The sequence below is a fragment of the Tupaia chinensis genome, unplaced genomic scaffold, assembly GCF_000334495.1.
Source record: "Tupaia chinensis unplaced genomic scaffold, TupChi_1.0 Scaffold138407_1, whole genome shotgun sequence".
Lineage (NCBI taxonomy): Eukaryota > Metazoa > Chordata > Mammalia > Scandentia > Tupaiidae > Tupaia > Tupaia belangeri.
This window is the reverse complement of record NW_006198305.1, coordinates 2764023-2777692: the sequence shown is the minus strand read 5'-3', so window position 1 is coordinate 2777692 and position 13670 is coordinate 2764023. Positions and strand designations below refer to the sequence as shown.

At 35.7% G+C, this 13670-nt stretch overlaps 1 pseudogene; it reads right to left on the bottom strand.

Moving 5' to 3' along the window:
• Positions 1-214: 214 nt before the first annotated feature.
• LOC102477388 (leucine-rich repeat and coiled-coil domain-containing protein 1-like) lies at positions 215-2974 on the bottom strand (annotated as a pseudogene).
• Between the last annotated feature and the right edge of the window lie 10696 nt (positions 2975-13670).

Sequence of the window (13670 nt, the reverse complement as noted above, 5' to 3'; positions counted from 1 at the left end):
AACTAGAAAAATTTAACTCTTTCTTTCTAATTTGTTAACTTTTTTTTTTCCATTGCTAGCTAGAACTTTCAATATCACTTTCAATAGAGAAAGAGCCTTCACATTTTTGCCATTTGCTAAGACAAGCTGTGGGATTGTCATATGTTGCTTTTGTTGTCTGAGACATATTCCTTCCTCTATTTAATTTGTAGATAGTTTTTATCATGAAGGGATACTAAATTTTGCCAAATGCTTTTTCTACATCTATTTCAGCTTGAAGAGTTTCAACAATTGCTCCACTTAGTTTTTAAAGGCATCATCCATACTGTGAAGTTTCTCTACTGCATCCTTTTTTAAAAAATTTTCCCCAATATTTTTATTCAGTGTTTTTGAAATAAAGCCTTTTTAATACAATTTTTTATTTCAGTTTCTTTTATACATTCAATAACATATGTCATTTAGCTTGCAAAGTGAATATTCCAACATGTATACATTTCTCACCAGTTCAATTTAAAAAACTATACACGTAATGTTCAACAAATAATAACCCATTTCTTTGTCCCGTTCTGTGTGTGCATGTGTTTATACTTTACAGAAATAAAATCTACTGCATCCTTTTGTAATTCAATGCCTTTAACTCTTTCTGCTTGTTTCCCTTCCTTGCTTTCAAATTTTTCTCTTGCTACTTTTAGTTGTATTTCAAGATGACTCAAGTTTTTCTTTATCATGCCACTTCCAATTAAATGTACTGTAAATTTTTCTAACTTCTTTAAGTTCTAAAACCTATACTTTTAGCTGTTGCTTTAGTTTTTCTTTTCTTTCATTGTGCCTTTCCAATGTTTCAAGTACATTATAAATTTTTGAAGATATTTTATCAAATTGTTCCTGAGTACACTTTTCTGTCAGAAACTTTTCTTGTAATATTTTAATTTGTTCATCTTTTTCTTGTAAACAATCTTTTAATTTACTAGTGGTTCAGTTTGGTTCTCTATTATTTTTCTCTTTATTATTTTTTTTAAAAAATTTATTTATCTTTTTTTTACATTCAATTACTGTATACTGTATCATTACAACATACCAAATTAATTTTCCCATTTAGAGTACACTCTATGTTGGCTCATTCAAAGATAACGCCATCCATATTATTATCAACAGATGATTTTCCACTTTTGTGTCCCTTAATGTTTTGCTTCTTTCTTTTTTCTTCTTGATTCCCTCCCTTTTGACCTGACATCCCCCATTTCCTGCCCTCCTCTCATATAGCCTCTAGAACCCACAGTTGCTCTGCATGACTTTATAACTTCCAGTCTTTCAGTTGCTGCCATGAAGTGCAGACATTCAGTATATATTGAGCATTCAGTATATATTGAGTGGGGATATGCAATGCCTCTCATTTATAGTCTGTCTTCTTCAATTAAAGCATCACTATCACTTTCATTTGCTTTTCATTCTCTCTGCATAAAGTTTCAATTTGGGCCTCTAATTTTCCATGATTTGGAGCTACAGAAGATCCCTGTTGTGCTAGCTCATGTTCCCATACTTTTCTTTCTGTCCTTAAAACCCGAAATTAGTGATTCACTGACTGCTAGCTCAGAAATACACTGAACTTTTTCTTGCTTGAGATATTCTATCTGAATACTCTTTTGCTTATCATCTTTGTTCAAAATTTCAAGAGTGTTGGTTTGATTCTATAAAGTTGCTGCTGTTTCCTCTTTCAATTTGGAAACTTCTACGAGTTTTGATTTTTGTTCCTTTGCCATACAGGTAAGATCTTCGGTTAAAGAGGAAGACTCATTTTCTTTTCATTGAGCCCACACAAGAGCATTTTTACTCTTTGCTAACTCAGTTGCAGTATTTTCAAAACCTTTTAACGTTCTTAAATCTTCTGGCTTCAACCATTAGAACAATACAGAATTCATTTTCTAAATCCATATACCATTGGTTTAATACATCAATTTTCTCTCTCCTTTGGCTAGTTCTTTAGCTATGGCATCCTGAAACTCAGCATCACTAAAAAAAAACAAAACAAACAAAAAAAAAAACCCTCGTTTCAAGTTCTTTACTGTATTCTTGCTCTTTCAAGGCAAGAAGTTCATGAAGTTGTTGCACTTGCTCCTTTTCTTGAATAAGGCAAGTCCTAAGTAGGTTTATTTCTCTATCAGCAATGGAAGATTTGAGCCCCAACTCTTGGATAACTCTTATCTGTGCTACCTGCTACCTTTTTGGTATCTCCATTGTTTCTAGTGCTTTTTACAGAGTTCTTTATTTTCCATGATTTGGGGCTTCAGAAGATCCCTGTAGGGATCTCTAGGGTGGTCCTCTTGTTGAATCTTTGCTTTAATTAACTAAATAATTTTAAAATTCATTTTGAAATATGTGAAACATAATATTGAGTTGTGTTTTGGAACTTCTCTCTTTAAGAATAATTTCCTGGGGTCAGCAGGTGGTGTGGTGGTTAAAGCTCTGAACTCCCACATGGCTGAGTACAATTTTAATCCTGGACCTTGTGGCTTGAAACTCATGCCAGGCGTGTACGCACAGATGCCCAAGATCCTGAGAGAAGAATAGAGGAGAAGAGATCACATAATGGTCATCCTATCTGGGAGGTGATTTCTTACTTTCTGTTTCTCTGTCTCTCCAGTGAGTGCATGCACCTTATAGCAAAAATCTCTCACACACACAAAAAAATTTCCTTAAGCTTCTCCATGGTGAGTAGAGCCAAGATATTATGAATGTTTTGTTTTTCATTTGAATGTTTATGGTGTTCATCAATATAATCCATAAGTTTCTTTTCACCTTGTTCACTTTTCCATCTATTTTCTCACTCTTGGTCTATCTGTTCAAGAGATCAATAAGTGTTCTCTTCTGAGCCACTTCTGTCTGCTTTAATAGTTTCAGTCTTCTGCACTTCTGATTCCTGTAATATATTACAGCTTGCTAAAGATGAACTTACATGAAGTTCTTCAATGTAAGGTTGTTTCATATTATAATTACAATTTACAATAGTTTTTTTGTTTGTTTTCTAATTTAATTTAATTATCATAATTTTTAAATATTACATTTAATCACATATATCTTTACAGTGTATTGCATTTCTTTTTCCACCATGACTACCATGCATATCAGTCAAGACAAAGACATTACTATCCACGTCATCATCATCAAATAGTTTTTCATCATTTTTTAGATTATTATTATTGTTAATAATAATTATTTACTCTATTTTTTAAACATTCAATCACTATAAATCATTTGACTTGTAAAGAGAATTTAATCAACATGAAATAATTCTCAGACCAGTCCAGTTAAGAATACTATACATGTTACCATAAACAGGTAATAAACCATTTTTGTTTCCCACTAATGTCATGCCTCTCTATTTGTTCTCTTGCTATCCTTCTCTATATTGTTCCCTTCTCCTCCACCCCTGTGCCACAGTCTTCAGCATCCATAATTATTTTTACTTGCTTTTATGCCCTCCAATATTTTGATCTCTACCATAAAGTGTGGAGAGTTGGTATATATTAAGTAAATACAGACAATATCTTTCTTTCATAGCCTGGTTTGCTTCACTCGACAATGCTTGCTTTGCTTTAATGTATTAAATCTTCTATATGCATCCACTTTGTATCAAGTGTCAGGGTCTCCTTGTTTTTTTTTTTTTTTTAATGGAAGAATAGTATTCCATAGAGTATATGTGCTACACATTTTAAATCCATTCATCTGATTGTGGACATTTGGGTTGGTTCCATGTCTTAGCGATTATGAATAATGCTGCAATAAACATTGATGGGCAAGCACTTTCCTGACTGTGCATTCTCCTGTCCTTTGGGTAGATACCCAGAAGTGGGACTGCTGAATCAAATGGTATTTCTATTTGTAGATCTTTCAGGAACCTCCATGTTGTTTTCCACAATGATTGAACCAGTTTACATTGCTACCAACAGTGTAGGAGAGTTCTCCTTTCACCGCATCTCCACCAACACTTATCATTTTTTGTATTTTTAATCTTCACCATTCTGACATGATTTAGTTTGTATCTCATTGTGTTTTTAATCTGTATCTCCCTTATGATGAGAGATGTTGAGCATTTCCTCATATGCTTTTTGACTGTTCCTATGTCTTCCTTAAAAAGATTTTTGTTCGGCTCATTTCCCCATCTTCTTATTGGGTTAGACATATTTTTTTGGCTAAGCCACATTAGTTCCCTGTGTATTCCATATATTAGTCTCTGTTCTGAGGCATACTTTACAAAAATATTCTCCCATTCTGAGGGTTGTCAATTCACACTAATTACTGTGTCCTTTGCTGTGCAGAAACATCTTTTTTATACATAAATTTATTTATGTATTTATTTATTTATTTTTAATTTGACAGGAGAGGGATAGCGTGAGAGAGAGGGAAAGCGAGAAAGCAAGACACCAGGTCTGGGATTCGAATCACAGTTGGTCATGTGGGAATCCAGTCCCTTAACCACCATGCCACCTGATGGCTCTGAAACTTCTTAATCTGATATAGTCCCACTTGTCTACTTTAGGGATTATTGCCCATGCTCTACTTAAGAAGTCTTTTCCTACCCCAATGTCTCCCAGAGTTTCCCCAGTGTTTTCCACCAGTAGTTTTATAGTTTGAGGTCTTAGGTTCAGATTTTTGATCCATTTTGAGTTAATTTTTGTTAATAGTGAAAGATGGAGATTTAGTTTCATCTTTATGCAGACAGATACTCAGTTTTCCAGCACCATTTACTAAAAAAGGTTTTCCTTTTCCCAATGAATTGACTGGTATCCTTTATAAAAATCAGTTGGCTATAAGCTTTGGGGTTCATTTCTGGGATCTCTGTTTTATTCTGTTGGTATACCTGTCTCTGGGATCTCTGTTTTACTCTGTTGGTATACCTGTCTGTTTTCATGACAATATCACATATTATACTATAAAGCTGATGTTCACAGCTTTATAGTATATTTTGGGGCCAGAGAGTGATATGCCACCCACTCCACTCTTCTTGCACAGGATTACTTTGGCAATATGAGGTCTTCTATGATTTCAGACAAATTCTGTGATTGATTGTCTTTTCTAGATCTGTGAAAAATGATTCTGGTATTTTGATTGAAATTACGTTAAATGTGTAGATTTATTTGAGTAGAATTGCCATTTAGATTATATTAATTCTTCCAATCCAGGAACATGGAATGTCCTTCCACTTTTTTATGTCATTTTCAGTATCTTTTTAAAGATTTTCACAGTTCTCTTTGTAAAGATCTTTGACTTCCTTAGGTCTATCCCTAGGTATTATACATTTTGTGGCTATGGTAAAAGGGATTCCTTTCTTTAGCTCTACTCCATTCAACTTGTAGTTAGTATATAGAAATGGTATAGGTTTTTGGATGTTCATTTTTTTATCCTGCCACTTTACTGTGTTTATTTATTATTTCAAAAAGTTTTGGGAACCAGCAGTTAGCGTAATGGCTATGTCGCTGGACTCCCACGTAGTCGACCGCGGTTCGTGTCCCGGACCCGGTGGCTTAAAACTCACGCCGGGCGCGTGTGCGTGCGTGCCCAAGATCCCGAGAGGAGAATGGAGGAGAAGGGATTGCGGCGTGACCATCCCCCCTGGGGGGTGATTTCTCGCTTTCTGTCTCTATGTCTCTCTGTCTGTCTGGCAAGCGCACGCGCCCTACAGTGAAAATCTCTCCAAAAAAAAAAAAAAAGTTTTTACATGGAAACCTTTGGATCTTCTAAGTATATCATTATGACATCTGCAAATAAAGATAATTTCAACTCTTCCTTGCCTATTTGAATGCCTTTTACATTATTCTCTTTTCTGAATGCACTAAGACTTCCAGCACTATATTAAAAGCAGTGGAGAAAGCGGGCAGCCTTGTCTAGTACCAGTTTTTTAGTGGAAAAGCTCTTATATCCCCATTCAGTATGTTAGCTATAGGTTTTTCATATATGGTTTTTATTGTGTTGAGAAATGACCCTTCTATACCAATCTTACTGAGAGTCTTAATCATGAAAGGATGTTGTATTTTATCAAATGCTTTCTCTGCATCAATTGAAATGATCATATGGTTTTTATCTATCTTTCTGTTAATATGGTGTATTATAGCTATAGTCTTGAGTATGTTGAACTTCCCTTGTATCCCTGGAATAAAGCCTACCTGGTTGTGATGAATAATCTTTGTTATATGTTGTTGGATATGATTTTCAAGTATCTTGTTGAGAATTTTTGCATCTATATTCATCAGAGATATTGGTCTGTAGTTTTCCTTTTCTGTCATGTCTTTTTCTGTTTTGAGAATGAGGATGATGGAGGCTTCATAAAATGAATTTGGAAGGTTTCCTTCCTTTTGGATCTTTAGAAATAATTTGAGTAGGGGGACCAGCAGTTAGCGTAATGGCTATGTTGCTGGACTCCCACGTAGTCAACCGCGGTTCAAGTCCTGGACCCGGTGGCTTAAACTCATGCTGGGCGCATGTGCAAGCGTGCCCAAGATCCCGAGAGGAGAATGGAAGAGAAGGGACTGTGGTGTGGCCATCCCCGCTAGGGGGTGATTTCTCACTTTCTGTCTCTCTGTCTCTCTCTGTCTGGCGTGTGCATGCACCCTATAGCAAAAACCTCTCCAAAAAACAAAAATAAATAAAATAAAATAATTTAAGTAGGATAGGGACTAATGCTTCCTTAAAAGTTTTGTAAAATTCAGATGTGATGCCATCCAGACCTGGGCTTTTCTTTGTGGGGAGGTTATTTATTACTGATTCTATCTCATGGCTTGTTATGGGTCTATTCAGGGTTTTTATGTTCTCCTGATTCAATCTTAGTAGATTATATGCATTCAAAAATTTGTTCATCTCCTCCATGTTCTCATTTGTTGGCATATAGCTGTTCATAGTATCCTCTAATGATGTTTTGTATTTCTATTGTGTCTGCTGTAATATTACTTATCATTACGTATTTGATTTATCTGGTTTCTTTATTCTTCATTATCAGTCTAGCTAATGGTGTGTCGATCTTGTTAATTTTTTCAAAGAACCAGCTTTTGCTTTCATTTATTTTCTGTATAGTTCATTTATTTTCTGTTTCATTTATTTCTGCGTGAGTCTTTATTATTTCTTTTTGCCTGGCATGTGTTGTTGTTGTTTTTCCAGTTCCCTGGGACATGATGTTAGGTTATCTATTTGCCACCTTTCCATTATTTTCTTATGCACACTAATTGCTATGAATTTCCCTCTTATTACTGCTTTTGTCATGTCCCATAGATTATAGAAACTCATGTACTCATTATCATTTGTTTCATTAATTTTTTTTAATTTCAGACTTAATTTCTCTAATAGTTAAGAGGTCATTCAGAAGCAGGTTGTTTAGTTTCCATGTCTGTGTATTTTTCGAGGGTGTTTCTTGAAATTAATACAGAGTTTAATTCTATCATGGTCAGAGAAAATGTTGGATATAATTTCTATGCCTTTGAATCTGTTATGCTTTGATTTGTGTCCTATCATATGCTCAATCTTCGAAAAGGTTCCAGGCTGAGGTTAGAAAATGTATATTTTGTGGTCTTAGGGTAGAAAATTCTATAGATGTCTGGCAAGTCCATTCAGTTTATAGTATTATTTAGGTCCTATATCTCTCTGCTTATTTTTTGTCTAGAATATCTATCTAAAGGAGATAATGGGGTGTTAAGATCCCCAACAATTTTAGTACTGCACCCTATCTCCTTTTAGCTTCAGCAGTCTTTCCTTTACATACTTAGGTGCTCTTGAGTTGGGTGCATAGATATTTATAAGCGTTATGTACTCTTGATGAATTAACCCATTTACTATTATGCAGTTAGCGTAATGGCTATGTCACTGGCCTCCCACTAGTCAACTGCGGTTCAAGTCCCGGACCTGGTGGCTTAAACTCACGCCGGGCGTGTGTGTCCAAGATCCCGAGAGGAGAATGGATGAGAAGGGATTGCGGTGTGGCCATCCCTCCTGGCTGATCTGATTTCTCGCTTTCTGTCTGTCTGTCTCTCTCTGTCTGTCTGGCGAGCGCACACACCCTGTCGCAAAAACCTCTCAAAAAAAAAAAAAAAAGATGGACACACACAGATATGAAATACTTCAAAACCTTAAGTTATAAGATAAACTTAGTTGAGTCAGATTAAATAGTGCGTCAAGTCCTGCGAAGGGCTTTGTCCTTGAAGCACATATCTCTGCAGCTACTGATGCCAGCCTCATTTCTGACTTCTGCTTCCACTGCTGCCTCCGTGGCACCCAAGATAGGAGGCAGGATTTAAACTATTGGCCAGTGCTGTGTTTGAGAGCCTTTGAATATATGGTTTTTGTCCTTCATTTTGTTATTGTGACATATTTTGTTTATTGGCTTGTTTATGTTGAGCCATTTTTTTTATCCCTGGAAAGAATCTCACTTGAACATGGGGAATGATCAATTTGTTGTTGAATTTGGAGAGTTTGCTAGTATTTTGTCAAGAATTTTTGCATTTATGTTCATTAGGTATGTTGGCCTATAGCTTTCTTTCTTTTTTAGGGGGAATGGTGGTAGTGGTGATTTTGTCTGGTTTTGGTATAAAGGTAATGTTATCCTCATTAAATGAGTTTAATTTCCTCTTTAATTTTTGGAATAGTTTGGGAAGAATTGGTATTAGTTCTTTTCATTTGTTTGTCTATTTGCTATAGGGTGTATGCAGTCTCTAGAGAGAGAGAGAGAAAGGGTGGGTGACCACATTGCAGTCTCTTCTTCTCTATTCTTTCTCTTCTTGAAGTTTTGGTCATGTATACACACTTTTCCAGTGTGTTTTCATGTCACTGGGTTTGGGACTCAAACCATGCAGCCAGACATGGGATCCCACCACCAAAACTTCCATACCACCTACTGGTCCAGTATTAGTTTTTTAAAAGTTTGGTGAAATTTAGCTGTGAAACCAGCAGGTCATGGGCTTTACTTTGTTGAGATACTTTATTACTGATGTAATTTCTTCATTCATTATTGGTCTCTTTGGATTTTCTATTTCTTCATAATTCCATCTATAGGCTTTACGTTATCCATGCATCTATTCATTTCTTCTAGGCTGTCTAATTTGTTGGTGTTTAATTAGTCATAATGGTCTTATAAACCTTTGCTGTGGTATCAGATGTAATGTCTCATTTTTCTCCTCCAATTTTATTTATTTGACTCTTCTTTCTTTCTTTGTGAATCTGGTTAAAGGTTTGAGAATTTTGTTCTACTTTTCAAAAATCCAAGTCTGTTTTTCATTGATTTTTTGTATTATGTTTCTAATCTTTATTTCTTTTATTTCTTTTCTGATCTTTATTACTTCCTTTCTTCTACTAATTTTGGGTTGACTTTGTGCTTGCTTTTCTAGTTCCTCAAGGTACAATATTACATTGTTTATCTGAGCATTTTTTAAAAAAATCTGGACTTAGAGGCTGCAGGCCCGACCCTTCCGAACCTCCTCGCATCCCCACCGTTCTTCCTCCCTGGACCCCAGGCTGGTTACGGGACTTTAAGATAAATGAAATAGAAAATAAACGAACCATACAGAAAATAAATGAAAGCAAAAGCTGGTTCTTTGAAAAGATCAACAAGATTGATACTCCATTGGCTAGACTGATCAAGAAGAAGAAAGAAAGAAACCAGATTAATCAAATATGTGATGAAACAGGCAATATTACCACGGACATAGCAGAAATACATAATATCATTAGAGGATACTATGAGCGACTTTACGCCAACAAACAAGATAACCTGGAGGAGATGGACAAATTCCTGGATGCATATAAACTACCAAGATTGGATCAGGAAGACATAGAGAATCTGAATAGACCTATAACAAGCCAGGAGATTGAATCAGTAATTAATAATCTCCCAACAAAGAAAAGCCCAGGCCCAGATGGCTTCACTTGTGAATTCTACAAAACTTTCAAGGAAGAATTAACCCCTATCTTACTAAAATTATTTCTAAAGATTCAAAAGGAAGGAAACCTTCCAAATTCATTTTATGAAGCCTCCATCATCCTCATCCCCAAAACAGATAAGGATATGACAAAAAAGGAAAACTACAGACCAATATCATTGATGAATATAGATGCGAAAATTCTCAACAAGATACTCGCAAATCGTATCCAACAACATATAACAAAGATCATTCATCACGACCAGGTAGGCTTTATACCAGGGATGCAAGGGTGGTTCAATATACGCAAGACCATAAATGTAATACACCACATTAACAGAAAGAAAGATAAAAACCATATGATCATCTCAATTGATGCGGAGAAAGCGTTTGATAAAATACAACATCCTTTTATGATTAAGACTCTCAGTAAGATTGGTATAGAAGGGTCATTTCTGAACACAATAAAAGCAATCTATGAAAAACCTACAGCTAATATTATACTGAATGGGGAAAAGCTGAAAGCTTTTCCTCTGAAAACAGGTACTAGGCAAGGCTGCCCACTTTCTCCACTGCTCTTTAATATAGTACTGGAAGTCTTAGCTATTGCAATCAGAGAAGAGAACAGTATTAAAGGCATTCGAATAGGCAAAGAAGAGTTGAAAATATCTTTATTTGCAGATGACATGATGGTATACTTAGAAGACCCAAAGGTATCCATGAAAAAACTGCTTGAAGTAATAAGTGAATACAGTAAGGTGGCAGGATACAAAATCAATATCCAAAAATCTATAGCATTTCTATTTATGAACAACAAGTTGAATGAAGCAGAGCTGAAGAAAGGAATCCCTTTCACCGTAGCCACAAGATGTATAAGATATCTAGGGATAAACCTAACTAAGAAAGTCAAAGACCTTTATAAAGAAAACTACGAGAATCTTAAAAAAGACATTGAAAGTGACATAAAAAAGTGGAAGGACATCCCATGCTCCTGGATTGGTAGAATTAACATAATCAAAATGGCAATTCTACCCAAATTAATCTACATGTTTAATGCAATTCCAATCAAAATACCAGAGATATTCTTCAGAGATCTAGAAAAGACAATTATAGAATTTGTCTGGAACCATAAAAGACCTCGTATTGCAAAAGCAATCCTGCGTAAGAAGAATGGAGTAGGAGGCATATCACTCCCTGATCCCAAGATATACTATAAAGCTGTGGTCATCAAAACAGCATGGTATTGGCATAAAAACAGACATGTGGACCAATGGAAGAGAATAGAGACCCCAGAAATAACTCCCAAAGCTTATAGCCAACTGATCTTTGACAAAGGATATCAGTCAATCCATTGGGAAAAGGAAAACCTCTTTAGTAAATGGTGCTGGAAAAACTGGGTATCCACCTGCAGAAAGATGAAACTGAACCCCCATCTTTCACCATTAACAACAGTCAACTCAAAATGGATCAAAGATCTGAACCTAAGACCTCAGACAATAAAACTACTTGTGGAAAATGCTGGGGAAACTCTGGGAGACATTGGAGTAGGCAAAGACTTCTTAAATAAGACTCCCAAAGCACAGGCAATAATCCCTAAAATAGACAAGTGGGACTATATTAGACTAAGAAGTTTCTGCACAGCAAAGGACACAGTAACAAGTGTGAACCGACAACCCTCAGAATGGGAAAATATTTTTGTTAAATATGCCTCAGACAAGGGACTGATAACGAGAATACATAGGGAACTCAAGTGCCTTATGCGAAAAAAAATGATTAACCCGATTAAAAGATGGGAAAGTGAGCTGAACAAAAGTCTCTCTAAGGAAGACATACGAACAGCCAAAAAGCATATGAGGAAATGCTCAACATCCCTCATCATAAGGGAGATGCAGATAAAAACCACAATGAGATACCACCTAACCCCTGTCAGAATGGCAAAGATTAAGAATATAAAAAGTGATAAGTGTTGGCGGGGATGTGGTGAAAAGGGAACCCTCCTACACTGTTGGTGGGAATGTAAACTAGTTCAACCACTGTGGAGAACAATATGGAGGTTCCTCAAAGATCTACAAATAGAACTACCATTTGATCCAGCAATCCCACTTCTGGGTATTTACCCAAAAGACAGGAGAATGCTCATTCAGAAAAGTGCTTGCACATCAATGTTTATTGCAGCTTTATTCACAATTGCCAAGACATGGAACCAACCTAAATGTCCACAAACTGATGAATGGATTGGAAAAGTGTGGTATATATACTCTATGAAATACTACTCAGCCATAAAAAATAACAAGACCCTGGCATTTGATAGAAAGTGGTCAGATATGGAGGATCTATTGCTGAGTGAAGTAAGCCAGGCTATGAAAGAAAGATATTGTATGTATCCACTCAATATATATCGACTATCCGCACTCTATGATAGAGAGCAAAAAATTGGAGGACATAAAAGCAGTGAAGGTACTTAATGAGAATAGGACAGTGTGGAATGGGGTAAGTGAAGAGAAGAGGATAGAGAAAGATAGCAAGTGAACAATAGAGAGGCAGGACGTTAGTGAGAAACAGATATGGCTTATTAACTGTTGATGATGACATGTATAGTATTCTCAACTGGATTGGTCTGAGAAGTATTTCATGATGGGCAAAGTATTTTTACAAGCAAAATGAGACATAGTGATTGACTGTTTTAAAAAATAATTATAATAATAATAATGATTGGGGAAAACATAGAAAAGATATCGAATGTTGAAGCAGGGAGATTAATGTCTTTGTACTGACTGACTTGCATGGCATTCCCTTTTGAAAAAGCAATGTAATACACTGTAAAGTTATATGTAATCCAATGTAATATAAAGAAGATTATGATAATAAAAAAATCTGGACTTAAATTATATAAGCTGCTTTTATCTATACCCTATAGGTTTTGGTACAGTGTGTTCTCATTTTTATTTGTCTCAAGAAAATAATAAATTTCTCATTTAATTTCTTTATTGTCTCATTGTATATACAGGAGGGCATTGTTTATTTTCCATGTATGTTTAAAGTTTTTAAAGTTCTTGCTGACATATATTTCTAGATTTATACTGTCATGGTCTGAAGCAATACTTTATATAATTTTAACCTTGTTAAATTTATTAAGACTTGTGTTTTGGGGGGGCTGGCAGGTGGCATGGTGGTTAAGGGCTCTGGACTCCCACGTGGCTGACCACTGTTCAAGTCCTGGACCTGGTAGCTTACTTTCTCACTTTTTCTCTCTCTCTCACTCTGTTCTTCTCTCGTCTAGTTAAAATAAATAAATAAAAGTAAAAAGCCATTTGGTCTGAAGTGTAACTTAAATTCATATTTCTTTGTTGATATTCTCCCTGGATGATCTGCTCATTGATGAAAATGGGCTACTGAAACCTCCCCCTATTATTATATTGCAATCTATTTCTCCTTTTGGATCTACTAACATCTGTTTTGTATGTTTAGTGCTCTGATGTTGATTGTATGCATGCACACTTCTCACTCCTGTAGTTAAACAAATAGATTGATAAATGAGGAGCTTAAAAGCAGATGTCTTATAATGCGCTGTGGCAACATAGGGTTTTTGTTCTTTGGATTTTGTGGGTTTTTTTTTTTTTCTGAGAAATTTTGCTATAGGGTGCATGAGCTTGCTGGAGAGACAGAGAGGGAAAAAATAGAATAAGAAATCCACCCCCTCCCCCAGGGAATATGGTCACACTGCAATCCCTTCTCTTCCATTCTCCTCCCTGGATTTTGGGCACATATACACATGTCCAGCATGAGTTTCAAGTC